Below are 17384 nucleotides of genomic sequence, written 5' to 3'. Positions count from 1 at the left end.
TGTTCAGAATGGTTTGATCCCTATTCAGCTGAATTCCTGAAACCAGACAAAATCCAGGTCTCCTACTCCTCCGCCATCTTGTTCCGACCCCCGAGGCTAAAAGATCTTGATAAAAGAATTAAGCATATGATAAAAATAAATGTGTTTTAAAAAATATATTTATATTCATCATATAATTCTCAACACGTGTATAATTAATAAATTACACTAGTTTGTTGATATAATTCTTAATAAGAAAACAAGAAATCATCTATCCGGTATTTCCTTTAGCTTATAAATTCTTGAAAAATGATAATTTTGTCTTTTTAGCTGGAGCATCAAGTTCAGTGCAAAGAAAAATACACACATACACACACACACACAGACACACACACACATATATATGTATATCAAACTGCTATTATGTATGGGGTGCCTGGGAGGTTCAGTTTGTTAAGCATCTGCCATTGGTCAGTGCATGCACTCAGAGTCCTGGGTCAAGCCCAGTGTCTAGCTCCCTGCTCAGCTGGGAGTCTTGTTCTCCCTCTCCCTCTGCCTCCCCGCCTCCCGTTTGTGTCCTCTCTCAAATAAATAAATAAATAAAATATAAAAAAAAAACCTTGCTATTTTGTGGGAAAAGTTACATTCCAATGGGAAAAAATCAAGAATAAAAACTGAACTATCAAGTGACTCAGATTGAGAATTTGATTTTTTTTTAGTAGAAATCACATGGTAACTCATCTCTGATCATTTTATATAAAATGGCATATCCAATTAACTTCTTTTTTTTTTTTTAAAGATTTTATTTATTTATTTGTCAGACAGAGACTTAGCGAGAGAGGGAACACAAGCAGGGGGAGTAAGAGGGGGAGAAGCAGGCTTCCCTGCGGAGCAGGAAGCCTGATGTGGGGCTCAATCCCAGGACCCTGGGATCACGACCTGAGCTGAAGGCAGACGCTTAACGACTGAGCCACCCAGGCGCCCCCCAATTAACTTCTTTCTTAATGTTTGTAGATTTATTATACCTGTTCTTCTCCAATATTATTGTAACTCCTGAATGTTGTCTTTTGATTATAAATTAACATTATACTTTTTATGTTTTTAGTTCAAAAGCAATGTTATATTTACTTCAATAACTGATGACTAAACCAGAATATAATTCAGTTGATATATAGTAGTCCCCCTCTATTTGTGGTTTTGCTTTCTGCAGTTTCAGTTCCTTGTGGTCGATCTTGGTCCAGAAGCAGATGATCTTCCTTCTATTTCATCAGAAGGTCGGTAGTAGCCTAACAGTCTATCACCATGTCTGCGTCATTCAGCCATTCAGCTCACTTCATCTCATCACATTGGCATTTTGTCATCTCACCTCATCACAAGAAGGATGGGTACAGTACAATAAGATAATTTTTTATAAAGATTTTATTTATTTATTTGAGAGAGCGAGAATGAGAGAGAGAGGGAGAGCACATGAGAGGGGGGAGGGTCAGAGGGAGAAGCAGACTCCCCGCTGAGCAGCAGGGATCCCAATGCGGGACTCGATCCCAGGACTCCAGGATCATGACCTGAGCCGAAGGCAGTCGCTTAACCAACTGAGCCACCCAGGTGCCCTACAATAAGATATTTTGAGACATCATATTCATATAACTTTAATTATAGTATATTGTTATAATTGTTCTATTTCATTATTAGTTATTGTTATTAATCTCTTACTGTGCCAGATTTATAAATTAAATTTTATCGTAGGTGTGTGTGTACAAGAGAAAAACATAATATATACGTAGGGTTTGGTACTGTCTGTAGTTTTAAGCATCCACTATGTTCTTAGACTCTATCCCCTGTAGATGATGGGGGGCTACTACTAAACCTCATACTCTGAAGTGGCTATATTGGTTTAAAGATCATCAGCTTGCCCAATCTTGTATAAAGAGAAATACCTGGAAATCTAGAAAATGGACTTTGGACATTTTCGCGAATAGTAGGTACTAAACATACCTTCTCCAATGAACTCCTCTTTTTCCATGTCATGCACAGAGATCCCTTACACCTCGTCATCTTATTATGCCTGTTCATCCTTAGTTGACTGAAAATGATGAGTCCTGTGTGATTCCACAAATGTTTCTTAAACTATAAAATTACACCCTAACTGTTATCATTATGCAATAATAATGGTTTGCCTTCAGCTTCTAATTGGCTGAAATGCAGTTTCACAAATCCCTTTAAGATCATCATTCACTGAACAATTATAAATTAAGCAACCAATACAAGCCTACCAGTAGAATTATTTCTTCAAATTGTGATGTTTCTTTACACAAAATGCCATGCTTTATTACTAAGGATAGAGTCTTTGCATTACAAGACCCATTATTGTTTATAATGAGCACAATACAAGTACAACTAAAGCTGTAACTTATAAAGCACAGCAACTCAGTACTGCATTTGAGCGTGAATACTTTGCTGTAAAGACATTCTTTTATTTCCTTTGTGTTCTTCTTATTTACATTTATGAACTCTGCTGCAAAGCAAATGCAAGTTTAAGGTGATGGAGGAGACTGAGATACCCCTGAGAGTAAGGAAAGAAGGTCAAATAAAGAATCAGACTTTTCCCTGTTTCCATCAAAAGTTTTATTACTTTTTTTTAAAGATTTTATTTCTTTATTTGACAGAGAGAGAAAGAAAGAGTATGTACAAGCAGGGGGAGCAGCAGGGAGAGGGAGAAGCATGCTCCCTGCTGATCAGAGAGCCCAACGTGGGGCTCAGTCCATGACCTGAGCCGAAGGCAGACACTTAACCAACTGAGGCCCCCAGGCACCCCTATTTTATTACTTTTAATTCAACAAATAATAAAGCAATAATTGTTATAAAAGTTAACATTTGTTCAGAAAAAGTAATTTTGTTGTTATGAATTTAAAATGATATGTAGCAACACCTTCTTTATTATTATTAACATTGTTATCTTTCATTGAAACAATGACTTAATTTCAAAATTTTTTGATAATATAAGGTCCCTTTGGAACACCAGTGGTCAAGTTATAGGAGAAGAGAGAGTATGGGGTTCCGGGACACAAAGCTGACTAATAAATTGTACATATCTATGAAAGCTCAAAGTATTCAAACCAAAAAATTACAATATAATATGCAACATATAAAAAAAGAGGTTTTTTTTTTTTAAGATATGGGATGAAAGTACATTAACTCTTCTTTGAGAGTCAGTGAATAATTTAAAGAAGAGTTTATCATTGAACTGGAGCTTTAATGACTAAAAATAACTAGCTAGAACTTTTTGTTTCTGGTAACAGTTCTGTTTAAGTAACGGGATTACCTCCCTCGTAAAACAAAAAATAAAAAAAACAGTAAGGGTGTGGTGGTGATAGCAGTGATGGGGTGGGGGGACTCTTCTTAAATGCACCAATGAGCTGGAAGAAATAAAAGTAGCTCTCTTACCATAAACTAAGGGAAGGAGAGCAGCCAAAGAGGTATAGAAATAGTGATACAGATGGCTTGCAGCCTCATGGCATTTGTATATCTTGGTAAATTTGAAACTTTGGTTTTCATTGTTTCACAGCACATAAGAACAGAATGCAAAATTCAGAGCATTCCCCAAAAATAAAGACTCATAGGAGACCCTTCTCATCTCAGGATGAAAGTGTTAAGGGTGAAGCAAATATAAACCTTTCCACCTTCCATGAAACAGGAAACACCAAGCAAAAATTGACTTTATTGAACCTTAATGCAGAGTAGAAAAGGAGGGGGAAAAAAACAAAACAAAACACTATTGTGAACATGTTTCCTCATTAAAATAGAAGTTTTAAAAACATTAAGCGTTTCTATTCTTTCTTTCTTGGGCTGTTTATGCCCTCTATTTGATTAGACTATAGATAAGCAAAGGCCCAGATAGAGCCCAGCTAGCCTGACGTTGGCGGGTGTCATAAGATCAAAAACTATTGCCAAGTGTCTGAAAACTTAGCTATTCTCTGTCTTTGATAATTACTCAGACACTGAGGGACACCAGAACAAGTTTGAGGTAGTCATCAGATTGTTTGATGAGATGAATGAGGGGTATGTTTGGGGTTCTGTTATGGTACTATTTCATAGATATTAATTTGTCTTGAGCACAGACTATAGATCTAGTCCTGCATTAGCTGCTCTTTGTCATTGCTGAATAATAATACAATGACTTGATTTATATTAAAATAAATACAAACTGATACTATTTTATTTTGCAGGTTCAATAAAATTTAGCAGGGAGAGTAATGCAATTTATCTATGTCAACTCTCATTGCCTATAAGTCCAACAACTAATATTTGTTTATTACTCTTTTTTTTCATTTATTTGTTCAGTAATTTAATTTATTTATATCCATAATTTGTTCCATAAAATATTTTACTTTGAAAAAAATTACACAGTTAGAAATTACTTACAATTAATATTAAAAGATTATGGGGGAAAACATTATAAGGCAAGGAAAAATATGATTTTGGATCAATATTGACCAACTATAAAATTGAGGCAGAAATAATTAATCCACTATACACTTGCTGTTCTTGAGCGATCATTTAAATGCTAATCTTCCTGGCATTTAATGCTTAGAGAAAATTTGTATCTCAAGACGTATGAGGAAAAGAGGAAAAGAAATGTTGATTTAACTTTTGTGGTTCAGTGGCTTTGTTTAAACACAATACTTTTGTATTCCAGAAGGTAAACTTCTCTGCCCGTTGCCCTCTGTTATACACTTTTTCTTGCATGAGCTCATTCCACCTACATCTGGTCATATCCTTCCTTCCAAATTTTGGACTTCTGTACATTTCCCGTGGGATCTTTCACAGCAATCTGCATTTCAAGATATCTGAAACATTCATTTTCCTGACTTTCTCTCAAAATATCCTTGTTTTTCTTTACTATAGGTTAGCGCTGCGTCCTTCCCACTAGCAACCTTGATAGATGAATTGCCTTCCCCATGCTATCACTTTAAACCAAGGACCAAGCACTGCCTATTTTGCCTTTATTTTGCCTGCTTATTTTATTTTATTGTATTTTATTTGTTTTCACAAATAGGATTTTTGGTCACCATTAAATGAATTTTAACCAGATTCTTGGATTGGTTGCTCATATCCAACAGCTCATTTAACTTTAGCATGGGTCTCATCCCCAGTAGTTTTTCCAGAACTAATACCTTCGACATGAAGCTCCATGAGGTTTCCCAATTCAAACTTGGGCTTCTTCAGCATTTTTACTTTTCTTTTTTTTTCCTTTAAATTTTTTATTGTTATGTTAATCAACATACATTACATCATTAGTTTTTGATGTAGTGTTCCATGATTCATTGTTTGTGTATAACACACAGTGCTCCATGCAGAACGTACCCTCTTTAATATCCATCATGAGGCTAACCCGTACCCCATCCCCCTCCCCTCTATAACCCTCAGTTTCTTTTTCAGAGTCCATCGTCTCTCATGGTTCATCTCCCCCTACGATTTCCACCCCTTCATTTTCCCCCTCCTGCTATCTTTTTCTTCTTTTTTTTTTCTTAACATATATTGCATTATTCGTTTCAGATGCACATATCTGTGATTGAACAGTCTTGCACAATTCACAGTGCTCACCATAGCCCATACCCTCCCCAATGTCTATCACCCAGCCACCCCATCCCTCCCACCCCCACCACTCCAGCAATCCTCGGTTTGTTTCCTGAGATTAAGAATTCCTCATATCAGTGAGGACATATGATACATGTCTTTCTCTGATTGACTTATTTCACTCAGCATAACACCCTCCGGTTCAATCCACGTTGTTGCAAATGGCAAGATCTCATTCCTTTTGATGGCTGCATAATTTCCATTGTATATATATATATATATATATATATATATATATATATATATATATCACCTCTTCTTTATCCATTCATCTGTGGATGGACATCTTGACATTTTCCACAGTTTGACTATTGTGGACATTGCTGCTATAAACCTTGGGGTGCACGTACCCCTTTGGATCCCTACATTTTTATCTTTGGGGTAAATACCCAGTAGTGCAATTGCTGGATTGTAGGGTAACTCTATTTTCAACTTTTTGAGGAACCTCCATACCGTTTTCCAGAGTGGTTGCACCAGCTTGCATTCCCAACAGTGTAGGAGGGTTTCCCTTACTCCGCATCCCCACCAACATCTGTCGTTTCCTGACTTGTTAATTTGAGCCACTCTGACTGGTGTGAGGTGGTATCTCATTGAGGTTTTGATTTGGATTTCCCTGATGCTGAGCGATGTGGAGCACTTTTTCATGTGTTGTTGGCCATTTGGATGTCTTCTTTGGAAAAATGTCTGTTCATGTCTTCTGCCTATTTCTTGATTGGATGATTTGTTCTTTGGGAGTTGAGTGTGATAAGTTCTTTATAGATTTTGGATACAAGCCCTTTATCTGATATGTCATTTGCAAATATTTTCTCCCATTCTGTTGGTTGTCTTTTGGTTTTGTTTAGTGTTTCCTTTGCTGTGCAAAAGCCTTTTATCTCGATGAAATCCCAATAGTTCATTTCTGCCCTTGCTTCCCTTGCCTTTGGAAATGTTTCTAGGAAGAAGTTCCTGTGGCTGAAGTTGAAGAGGTCGCTGCCTGTGTCCTCCTTAACGATTTTGATGGACTCCTGTCTCACGTTTAGGTCTTTGAACCATTTGGAGTCTATTTTTGTGTGTGGTGTAAGGAAATGGTCCAGTTTCATTCTTTTGCATGTGACTGTCCAATTTTCCCAACACCATTTGTTGAAGAGACTTTTTCCCCTGGACATTCTTTCCTGCTTTGTCAAAGATTAGTTGACCATAGAGTTGAGGGTCCATTTCTGGGCTCTCTATTCTGTTCCATTGATCTATGTGTCGGTTTTTGTGCCAGTACCATGCTGTTTTGATGATGACAGCTTTGTAATAGAGCTTAAAGTCCAGAATTGTGATGCCACCAGCTTTGCTTTTCTTTTTCAACATTCTTCTGGCTATTCAGGGTCTTTTCTGGTTCCATACAGATTTTAGGATTATTTGTTCCATTTCTTTGAAAAAAGTGGATGGTATTTTGATGGGGATTGCATTGAACGTGTAGATTGCTCTAGGTAGCATTGACATCTTCACAATATTTGTTCTTCCAATCCATGAGCATGGAACGTTTTTCCATTTCTTTGTGTCTTCCTCAATTTCTTTCATGAGTATTTTATAGTTTTCTGAGTACAGATCCTTTGCCTCTTTGGTTAGATTTTTTCCTAGGTATCTTATGGTTTTGGGTGCAGTTGTAAATGGGATTGACTCCTTAATTTATCTCTCTTCTGTCTTGTTGTTGGTGTATAAGAATGCCACTGATTTCTGTGCATTGATTTTATATCCTGCCAGTTTATTGAATTCCTGTATGAGTTCTAGCAGTTTTGGGGTGGAGTCTTTTGGGTTTTCCACATACAGTATCATATCATCTGCAAAGAGTGAGAGTTTGACTTCCTCTTTGCCGATTTGGATGCCTTTGATTACTTTTTGTTTTCCGATTGCTGTGGCTAGGACTTCTAATACTATGTTGAATAGCAGTGGTGATAGTGGACATCCCTGCCAGTTCCTGACCTTAGTGGGAAAGCTCTCAGCCTTTCCCCATTGAGAATGATATTCGCTGTGGGTTTTTCATAGATGGCATTTATGATATTGAGGTATGTACCCTCTATCCCTACACTCTGAAGAGTTTTGATCAAGAAAAGATGCTGAACTTTGTCAAATGCTTTTTCTGCATCTATTGAGAGGATCATATGATTCTTGTTCTTTATTTTGTAAATGTATTGTATCACGTTGATTGATTTGTGGATGTTGAACCATCCTTGCAGCCCAGGGATAAATCCCATTTGGTCATGGTGAATAATCCTTTTAATGTACTGTTGGATCCTATTGGCTAATATTTTGGTGAGAATTTTTGCATCCATGTTCATCAAGGATATTGGTCTGTAATTCTCCCTTTTGATGGGGCCTTTGGTTTGGGCATCAAGGTAATGGTGGCCTCATAGAACGAGTTTGGAAGTTTTCCTTCCACTTCTATTTTTTGGAACAGTTTCAGAAGGATACGTATTAATTCTTCTTTAAATATTTGGTAGAATTCCACTGGGAAACCATCTGGCCCTGGGCTTTTGTTTGTTGGGAGATTTTTGATGACTGCTTCAATTTCCTTAGTGGTTATAGGTCTGTTTAGGCTTTCCATTTCTTCCTCGTTCAGTTTTGGTAGTTGATACAACTCTAGGAATGAATCCATATCTTCCAGGTTATCTAATTTGCTGGCATATAGTTGCTCGTAATATGTTTTTATAATTGTTTGTATTTCTTTGGTGTTGGTTGTGATCTCTCCTCTTTCTTTCATGATTTTGTTGATTTGGGTCATTTCTTTTTCCTTTTTGATAGGTCTGGCAGGGATTTATCAATCATGGTAATCCTTTCAAAAAACCAGCTCCTAGTTTCATTGATCTGTTCTACTGTTCTTTTGGTTTCTATTTCATTGATTTCTGCTCTGATCTTCATTATTTCTCTTCTCCTGCTGGGTTTAGGCTTTATTTGCTGTTTTTTCTCCACTTCCTTTAGGTGTAGGGTTAGGCTGTATATTTGAGACCTTTCTTGTTTGTTTAGAAAGCCTTGCATTGCTATATACTTTCCTCTTAGGACTGCCTTTGTTGCATCTCAAAGATTTGAACAGTTGTGTTTTCATTTTCATTGGTTTCCATGAATTTTTTTAATTCTAATTTCCTAGTTGATGCATTCAGTCTCTAGTAGGATGCTCTTTAGCCTCCATGTATTTGAGTTCTTCCTGACTTTCCTCTTGTGATTGAGTTCTAGTTTCAAAGCATTGTGGTCTGACAATATGCAGGGAATAATCCTAACCTTTTGGTACTGGTTGAGATCTGATTTGTGACCTAGGATGTGATCTATTCTGAAGAATGTTCCATGGGCACTAGAGAAAAATGTGCATTCTATTGCTTTGGGATGGAATGTTCTGTATATATCTGTGATGTCCATTTGGTCTAGTGTGTCATTTAAGTCTTTATTTCCTTGTTGATCTTTTGCTTAGATGATCTGTCCATTTCAGTCAGGGGGGTGTTAAAGTCCCCCACTATTATTGTATTGTTGTTAATGTGTTTCTTTGCTTTTGTTATTAATTGCCTTATATAATTGGCTGCTCCCATGTTAGGGGCATAGTTATTTACAATTGTTAGATCTTCCTGTTGGATAGACCCTTTAAGTAGGATATAGTGTCCTTCCTCATCTCTTATTACAGTCTTTGGTTTAAAATCTAATTTTTCTGATATAAGGATTGCCATCCCAGCATTCTATGGTGTTCATTAGCATGGTAAATTGTTTTACACATCCTCAGTTTCAATCTGTGGGTTTCTTTGGGTCTAAAATGAGTCTCTTGCCGACAGCATATCAATGGGTCTTGTTTTTTAATCCATTCTGATAGCCTGTGTCTTTTGATTGGGGCATTTAGCCCATTTACATTCAGGATAACTATTGAAAGACATGAATTCGGTGCCATCGTATTGCCTGTAAGGTGTCTGTTACTGTATATTTTCTGTGTTCCTTTCTGAGGTATGCTGCTTTTAGGCTCTCCCTTTGCTTAGAAGACCCCTTTCAATATTTCTTTTAGGGCTGTGTTCGTGTTTGCAAATTCCTTTAGTTTTTATTTGTCCTGGAAGCTTTTGATCTCCTTCTATTTTCAATGACAGCCTAGCTGGATATACTATTCTTGGCTGCATATTTTTCTCCTTTAGTGCTCTGAAGATATCATGCCAGTCCTTTCTGGCCCCAGGTCTCTGTGGATCGGTCTGTTGCCAATCTAATGTTTCTACCATTACAGGTTACATATCTCTTCTCCCGTGCTGCTTTCAGGTTTTTCTCTTTGTCTTTGAGACTCATAAGTTTTCTATTAGATGTTGGGGTGTTGACCTATTTTTATTGATTTTGAGAGGGTTTCTCTGTGCCTCCTGGATTTTGATGCCTGTTTCCTTCCCCACGTTAGGGAAGTTCTCTGTTATAATTTGCTCCAATATACCTTCTGCCCCTCTCACTCTTTCTTCTTCTTCTGGGATCCCAATTATTCTAATGTTGTTTTGTCTTATTGTATTGGTTATCTCTCAAATTCTGCCCTCGTGATCAAGTAGTTGTTTATATTTCTTTTTCTCAGCTTCTTTATTTTCCATGATTTGGTCTTCTCTATCATTGATTCTCTCTTCTGCCTCATTTATCCTAGCAGGTAGTGCCCCCATTTTTTATTGCACCCCACTAATAGCCTTTTTCATTTCGACTTGGTTAGATTTTAGTTCTTTTATTTCTCCAGAAAGGGTGTCTCTAATAACTTCCGTGCTTTTTCAAATCCAGCTAGTATCTTTAAAATCATGATCTGAACTCTAGGTCTGACATCTTATTAATGTCCATATTGAGTAGGTCCCTGGCAGATGGTACTACCTCTTGTCCTTTTTGTTGAGGCCATTTTTTTCCATCTTGTCATTTTGTCCAGTGAAGAATAGATGAATCAGAGAACAAAATGCTAACAGTTTAACAACGTCCCCAGAAAATATACTCTAAACAAATCAGAAAAGACCTGAAACCAGGGGAAAAGAAAGGGAAAGAAAGAAAAAAGAAAGAGATAAAAAAAGATAAAGATAAAGATAAAAACAAACAAAAAGAGAACAAAACCAAACAAAAAAAACAGAATATGGTCAAATATGATCAGGCTGGTGCATAGATCAGTACCACACACTAGATTTTGGGTGTATTTTAGTTAGTTAGAAGAAAGTGCCCCCCAAAATTTTAAAGAAAGAAAGACTTATATATGTACAAAATAAGGGTTGATATGATGAAGGGATGGAATATGATTGTAAAGATGAAAATTATAAAAAAATTTAATAAAGGATTTGATAAGAAGTTGTTTGAAAAAAGAAAGAAGAGAAAGAAAGAAAGGGAGAAAGAAAGAAAGAAAGAAAGAAAGAAAGAAAGAAAGAAAGAAAGAAAGAAAGAAAGAAAGAAAGAAAGAAAGAAAGAAAGAAAGAAAGAAAGAAAGATTGAAAGAAAGATGGAAAGAAAAAAGGCGGGGGACAGAATGTGATCAGGCAGGAGACTAGAACAAAGCCATACACTAGAGATTTAGGGTATATTTTGATCTGTTAGAAGAAACTGTATCTCCAAATTTTAAAGAGAGATCAACTTATATATATATGCCAAAAATAAGGGTAATTACTCTGAAGGGATAGAATATGACTCTAAAAATGAAAAATAAAAATGTTTTTTAAAAAAGGGATTGATAAGATGTTGGTTGAAAAAGGGAAAAAGGAAAAATTTAAAAAAAAGACAGTTTAAAAAAAATTAACTTTGAAAGACTAAAGAATCATTGTATGAAAGCCATGAATTCTATGTGCAGTATTCCCCTAGCACTGGAGTTCTGCCATTCTCATTCATCTGTAAACTTGATCTTGGCTGGCTGTTCTTGCTGATCTTCTGAGGGAGGAGCCTGTTGCCGTGGTTCCCAAATGTCTTTGCCGGAGGTAGAGTTGCCCTGCCCTTGTTGGTCCGGGCTAAGTAATTTGTTCGGGTTTGCTCTCGGGATTTTTGTTCCCTGCAAGCTTTTGGTACAGCGTTGGAGGACGAGAGTGAAAATGGCGACCTCCCAATCTCTGCCCTGGAGGAGCCGAGAACTCGGGGCCCCGCTCCTCAGTGCTCTCCCCAGAGAAAAGCAGTTAATCACTCCTATCTCCCCAGTCTCCCGTCACACTCTGTGCTCACCCGGCCTGGGACCAAGTGTTTCTATCTCTGGCACCTGACTTGGTGTGGAGTCTCCAAACCCAGCAGATCCCTGCAGTGCGTTCCCACGCTGCTCCTCTCAGGGGAGGAAGGGGAGTCTCCCCGGATCTGCTGCTTGTTGGGTCCCTGCTGCAGGAGCAGTGGCCTGACTGTGTCACTAATCACAGTTTATGGCAATCCTGAGTGAGAGCCCACGCCTCGGCTCCTTCTCTGCTGCCGGCTTTCCTGCTCTGATACCTGGGAGCTCTGCTGCACTCAGGCACCCCTGGTCTTTCTGTGACCCCGAGGGTCCTGAGACCACACTGTCCTGCAAGGGTTTTACCCCCTGCTTAGCCACTGGAGCGACGTCCCTCAGCAGAGCCAACTTCTAAAAGTTCCAATTTTGTGCTCTGCTGCTCTATCACTTGCCAGAAGCGGCCAAAGGAGGCCCCCTCCCCCGCCGTCTATCCTCCCGAATATAGCCTTAGATTCACTTCTCCGCATGTTCTACCTTCCAAAAGTGGTCGCTTTTCTATTCAGAGAGTTGTTGCTATTCTTTTCTTCGATCTCCTGTCAAGTTCGTAGGTGTTCAGAATGGTTTGATCCCTATCCAGCTGAATTCCTGAGACCAGACGAAATCCAGGTCTCCTACTCCTCTGCCATCTTGCCAGCATTTTTACTTTTCTAATGAAGACATCATGGAGTAGATAAATAGACTGATAAACTTTTTCTATATCTTTTCTGATGCTGCCTGGAATCAATTTATTGATCACTTCTTTCAAGTCATTTGTCTGCACCTCTCAGGTCATGATTTCCATTATCTTTTTCCCAATTTGATGGACCTGTTGGTGCTGAGCATAAGAGGTCTTCCGAATCTGATTATTGCGTTTTTTAGTAAAACCAACACAAAACAGACAAAGCAAATAACCATAGGTAGTCTTGACATCAACATGAGCTTCAATCATGGTCTGCCATTTTTTGATCATGGAGCACATTTTGTAACAGGTAAGATCCATTCTATGGAAATTAGTCAGGCAGCTTTTGCCCTGAACACCCTCAGTAATTAGCTTGAATTTTCTAAACGCAAATTCATCCTTCTGCAGATCAGCAAGGCTCACTTCAAAAACACAACCCTTGAGGCCATCAGATGTGATTTTGGTTCCTTGAGTTCTTGTGACTAATGTTTTTCCAATATTTCTTATATTGAACATAGCTGGTGCTTTCACATCATACCAATCTTTCTTAGCAAATGGATCAAACACTTTCTTCTTGGCTCCCTTTATGCCACCTTTCCTAAGGTGCTTGTTCTTGCCGACCACCATGGCGCTGCTCAGGGATCCAAAAGGGCGGACGTGAAACCACGCGAGAACTTAAGGGTGCTCTTGCCTGCTTATTTTAAATAAGCTCATTCTTCTTCAAGCCGGAACTCTAGATCTAAACGCCATCTTTCCCTGTCTCCATTCTCATAATTTCTCTAACAGTCACTAAGGTGATCTATGCAAAATACTTTGCAACTCTCTTCCATAAAACTCGGTTGGACCACAGCACTTACTGAATACAACTACTTAACAGGGTATGCAACATCAACCATGCCACTGCCGGAATAGATCTGCAGTCCTAACGTTCTCCACTCCCTTCAAATTACAAGAAAGCCAAATTACTCTTATAGTTGCTTATGCATGATAAGATGCAATTCTTACATGTGTACCTTTGATTTTGCTTTTTCCTCTGTTTACGATTCATGCTTTCCCTTTTCCCCACATTGCCTCCATTTCCACCAAGAGATACTCACCTCATCCTACAGGTCCTTATACAGGTAATTATTTTTCCAAGAATCGATTTACAGTCTTCCAGGCTGAGCACCACTCTACCACCAAATGCATTTATCTTCCATTGCCCTTAACTTTTTAAATATTTAATTATTTGTCTATCTCACAAATTAGATTGTGAACTATTGTGGATGCTATTTAAGTCCTGTTCTTCTTTATGTCTTCTTTATATCTTCAGCCACTAACACATTTTAGAAATAGAGAAAACAAAGTATAATTTTGAGTGAGTGAATGAGAAGATATACCCTTGTTTACTCATCTCAGTATGGTTAAATTTGTTATAATTTGAGTTTACTGCTTATTTGGAATGTTCTAACACTTGTAAAATAGATTCTGCTCACACATGTTTTTTATTTTGCATAGAATATTTCCAAAAAATAGCATATCTTGCTATCATTCATTCTGTTCATTTTATTAATGTATGTGGTTTAAATAAATTATGAGTACATGAAATAACATAAATATATTCTTGCAAGCTTGTGTTTGTAAGCATTGAGAGCTTAATTCAATTCTGATCTTTCAATTTTTTTCTTTAATATAACTTATTAAATCTCTCTATCTTGCCATGAATACTACTCTTCACAATTGTGAGGGTTTGGAAATCTTTGAGATTCTGTATACCTATTGTTAAAGGAAATCTAATGAATCTATGTATCCACGGGAAAGGAGTCTGATGAATTCCATAAACAAGATGATATAATCCATGTGCACGTGATCAGGTAAGAGATTAGTGCCATGGGGAGAATGCTGGCCATGAATTAACTCAGCAGCCTTAAGATGGCCCAGGAGCTTCTACCTATGTTGCTCCTGGGGTGAAATTTAAACCAAAGAAATCAGAGAAATAAATACACGTATTTTTTTCTTTTTTATTTTAAATCATTTTAGACTTACAGAAATTTTCAAAAATCATGGAGTTCCTGTATATTCTTCACTCAGCTTACCTTAATGTTAACACCTTTAAAAAAACATATTTATTTATTGAGAGAGAGAGAGAGAGAGAGTATGGGGTGAGGGGGAGGGGAGAGGTAGGAGGACAGACTCCCCACCAAGCAGGGAAGCTGTACACAGAGCTCAGTCTCTCAACCCTGAGACCATGACCTGAGCCAAAGGCAGCCATTTAACCCAGTGAGCCACCCAGGCACCCCTGTTAACACCTTTTATAATCACAGTACACAGCCTCATAAAAAGTAACATTGTTACAGTAATATTAACTGAACTGCAGACTTTATTCAAAGTTCATTAGTTTCTCCACTGGTCATTTTTCTGTGCCAGAGCCCAATCTAGAATCTCATAATAGATTTAGTTGTCATGTTTTCTAGGTTTCCTTTAAGCTGTGACAGTCCTTCAGTGTTTCTTTTCTTTCATGACTTGGCACTTTGAGGAGCGCAGATCAGTTATTTTGCAAAATGTCCTTCAAGTTGGATTTGTCTAATTTTTTTTTCTTTTTTAAAGATTTTATTTATTTATTTTACAGAGAGAGAGAGCGAGAGAGCACGTGCACAAGCAGGGGGAGGGGCAGGCTCCCCACTGAGCAGGGAGAATGACATGGGCCCTGATCCATTGGAGGATCCTGGGATCATGACCTGGGCCAAAGGCAGATAGATGCTTAACCAACTGAGCCACTCAGGCGCCCCGGTCTAATGTTTTCTTATGATCAGATTGAGGCTATGCAATTTTGGTAGAATGCCAAAGAAGTGAGTCTTCTTATGCATCCTGTCACAGGGAAGATGTTAGTGATGTGTCTTACTACTTTTGATCACTTATTAAAGTAGTGTCTGCCAGACTTCTTGACCATGTTATATATCCCTCCCCAGGGTAATTAAAAAATTCCTTTGTAAGATATACTTTGAAATTTAAGGAACCTTTTATTCTCCTCAAACTTGTGTTCACTAATTTTATCATCCACTGGACGTTCTTGCCTGCAACAGTTATTATTGTGATATTCTAATGGTGATTGTCTATTTTTCCCATTCCTCTGTTCACTAACTAAATTGTTTCTGTAAGGAGAATATTCATGAATTGAAATTCTTCTGTAAGGGAAACTTGCCTTTTCTACTGTTCATTTACTTATATTAGTATGAATTTTGGATATTTATTTAATTCTATAAGGTAGGATATAAATGCTATTGCTATTTGATTTGTTGCTAAACTTATTCCAGCTAGCAGTTGGGATCACTGTTAGGTTGGCTATCATGCTTTTTAAATATGCCTCCATGTTATTTTTGTGGACTTCCTTACTTTCTGACACTACAGGATGTTTCTGGCTCATTTTGCTCTTTCTCTAACTCAGCTCTGGAATTGACCAGTTCTCAAAGGAGCCATGGTTCCTTTTACTGGAAAGTGATATTTAAAAGCCAAGATTTGGGATATTTACATGCTCCATGCTCATTGCTACTGTTGTGTGTCCTTTTTTCTGGGCCTTCAGTAGATAGAGCTAGTAGATATAAGTACAGATACTAAGTCATACATATTTATATTAATATATATGTTTGTATTTGTGTTTGATTAACACTAGCCTTACAGAATGAGATAGGAAGTGTTCATTTTTCTTCTACTTTTTTGGGAAAATTGGCTAAGATTGATGCTATTTTGTTCATAAATGTTGGTAGAATTCACCAGTGAAATATGGTATTTCCTTTAGGAGATAGTTTTTAACTAAAGATGTAATTTTTTATGCATATATTACACACATATTCTAGGCAAGAAATGGAAGGAAGAACAAAAAATGTTTCTCAGATATCTGTCTTAATTTTAAGAAGCATTTTCAGAAATCCAACACAACAAATTTGGTCTATATTTCATTGAGGAAACATTAGTTTCATAATCATGTGTAACTGCAATGGAGTCTAGGAGATGTAATCTCTATCTGGATACATTGCCACAAATGCAAGAGTTTTGTTAGTAAGTAGGAAGGAGAGAATGGCATTGGTAAGGCAACTAGTTTCTTCCCTTTGGTGATATTAGTAATTGCCTAAACAAGGTAGAATTCTATATTAACTACAGAGGGTCTGAAGTACCAGTGGATCAGTCTTGATGAGATGTTCAATAAATATTTAAAAATAATAAACTGGAGCACAAAATTCAGATAAAAATGGAAAAAATGGCTTTGTGAATTACAACAGCATTCTGACATTATGAGGATGTGTAAAGGTTAAGAAAGAAAGTCTAGGCTGAGAAAACATAACTAGTAGAGCACTTAATCTACACAACAACCAAAGCTGTGACACAGAAGCATAGTGTAATAATTAATTTCTACTGATTGGTTTCCAGTAGAGACTTCTTATAACTCTGACACATTCAAGAATACCAGTTACAGAGGAAAAATGTTTATCTGTGTGAACAGTGGATAGACACCTTTTTTTTTTTTTTAGGTTCTTATTTATATTGTAGAAACTGGAGTGTGGAAATCTCGTAAGACAACCTTTTATTCTCTTTTTATGCCTAGTGTTCCAAAATATCACAATGATATGCTTTGGTGGGGGTCTTTCTTATTTATTTTGCTATGCATTCGTTGGACTCCTTCCATAATTTCTTTTATTACTACTTTGATAATTTCCTCTGCATATTTTATGTGTAAACATATTATTTCAATCTTTTACCTCCAGACAGGTCTTCTATTTTGTTTTCTTCTCTACTATTTTACTTTTTGTAGCTTTCTTTTCTTTTTTCTTTTTAAAAGATGGTCCCAAATTTACCATCAATTAAACTAATTTTTTCTATCATATTTTACACAATATTATATCTATTTTTAGTATTATATATATTTAAGTTTTATTTTCAAGGCTTTTTACTCTCTTATCTTTGTGT

The 17384-nt window shown here is 37.1% G+C and overlaps 1 pseudogene; it reads right to left on the bottom strand.

Annotated features, from left to right (window-relative positions):
- Positions 1-5058: 5058 nt before the first annotated feature.
- On the bottom strand, positions 5059-13070 carry LOC114204600 (small ribosomal subunit protein eS1 pseudogene; annotated as a pseudogene).
- Positions 13071-17384: the final 4314 nt, after the last annotated feature.

Source organism: Eumetopias jubatus, unplaced genomic scaffold, assembly GCF_037043125.1.
Source record: "Eumetopias jubatus isolate StellerSeaLion01/CBP00866 unplaced genomic scaffold, mEumJub1_p1.0 scaffold_6, whole genome shotgun sequence".
In the NCBI taxonomy this organism is placed as follows: domain Eukaryota; kingdom Metazoa; phylum Chordata; class Mammalia; order Carnivora; family Otariidae; genus Eumetopias; species Eumetopias jubatus.
This window is presented reverse-complemented; position numbering and strand designations above follow the sequence as displayed.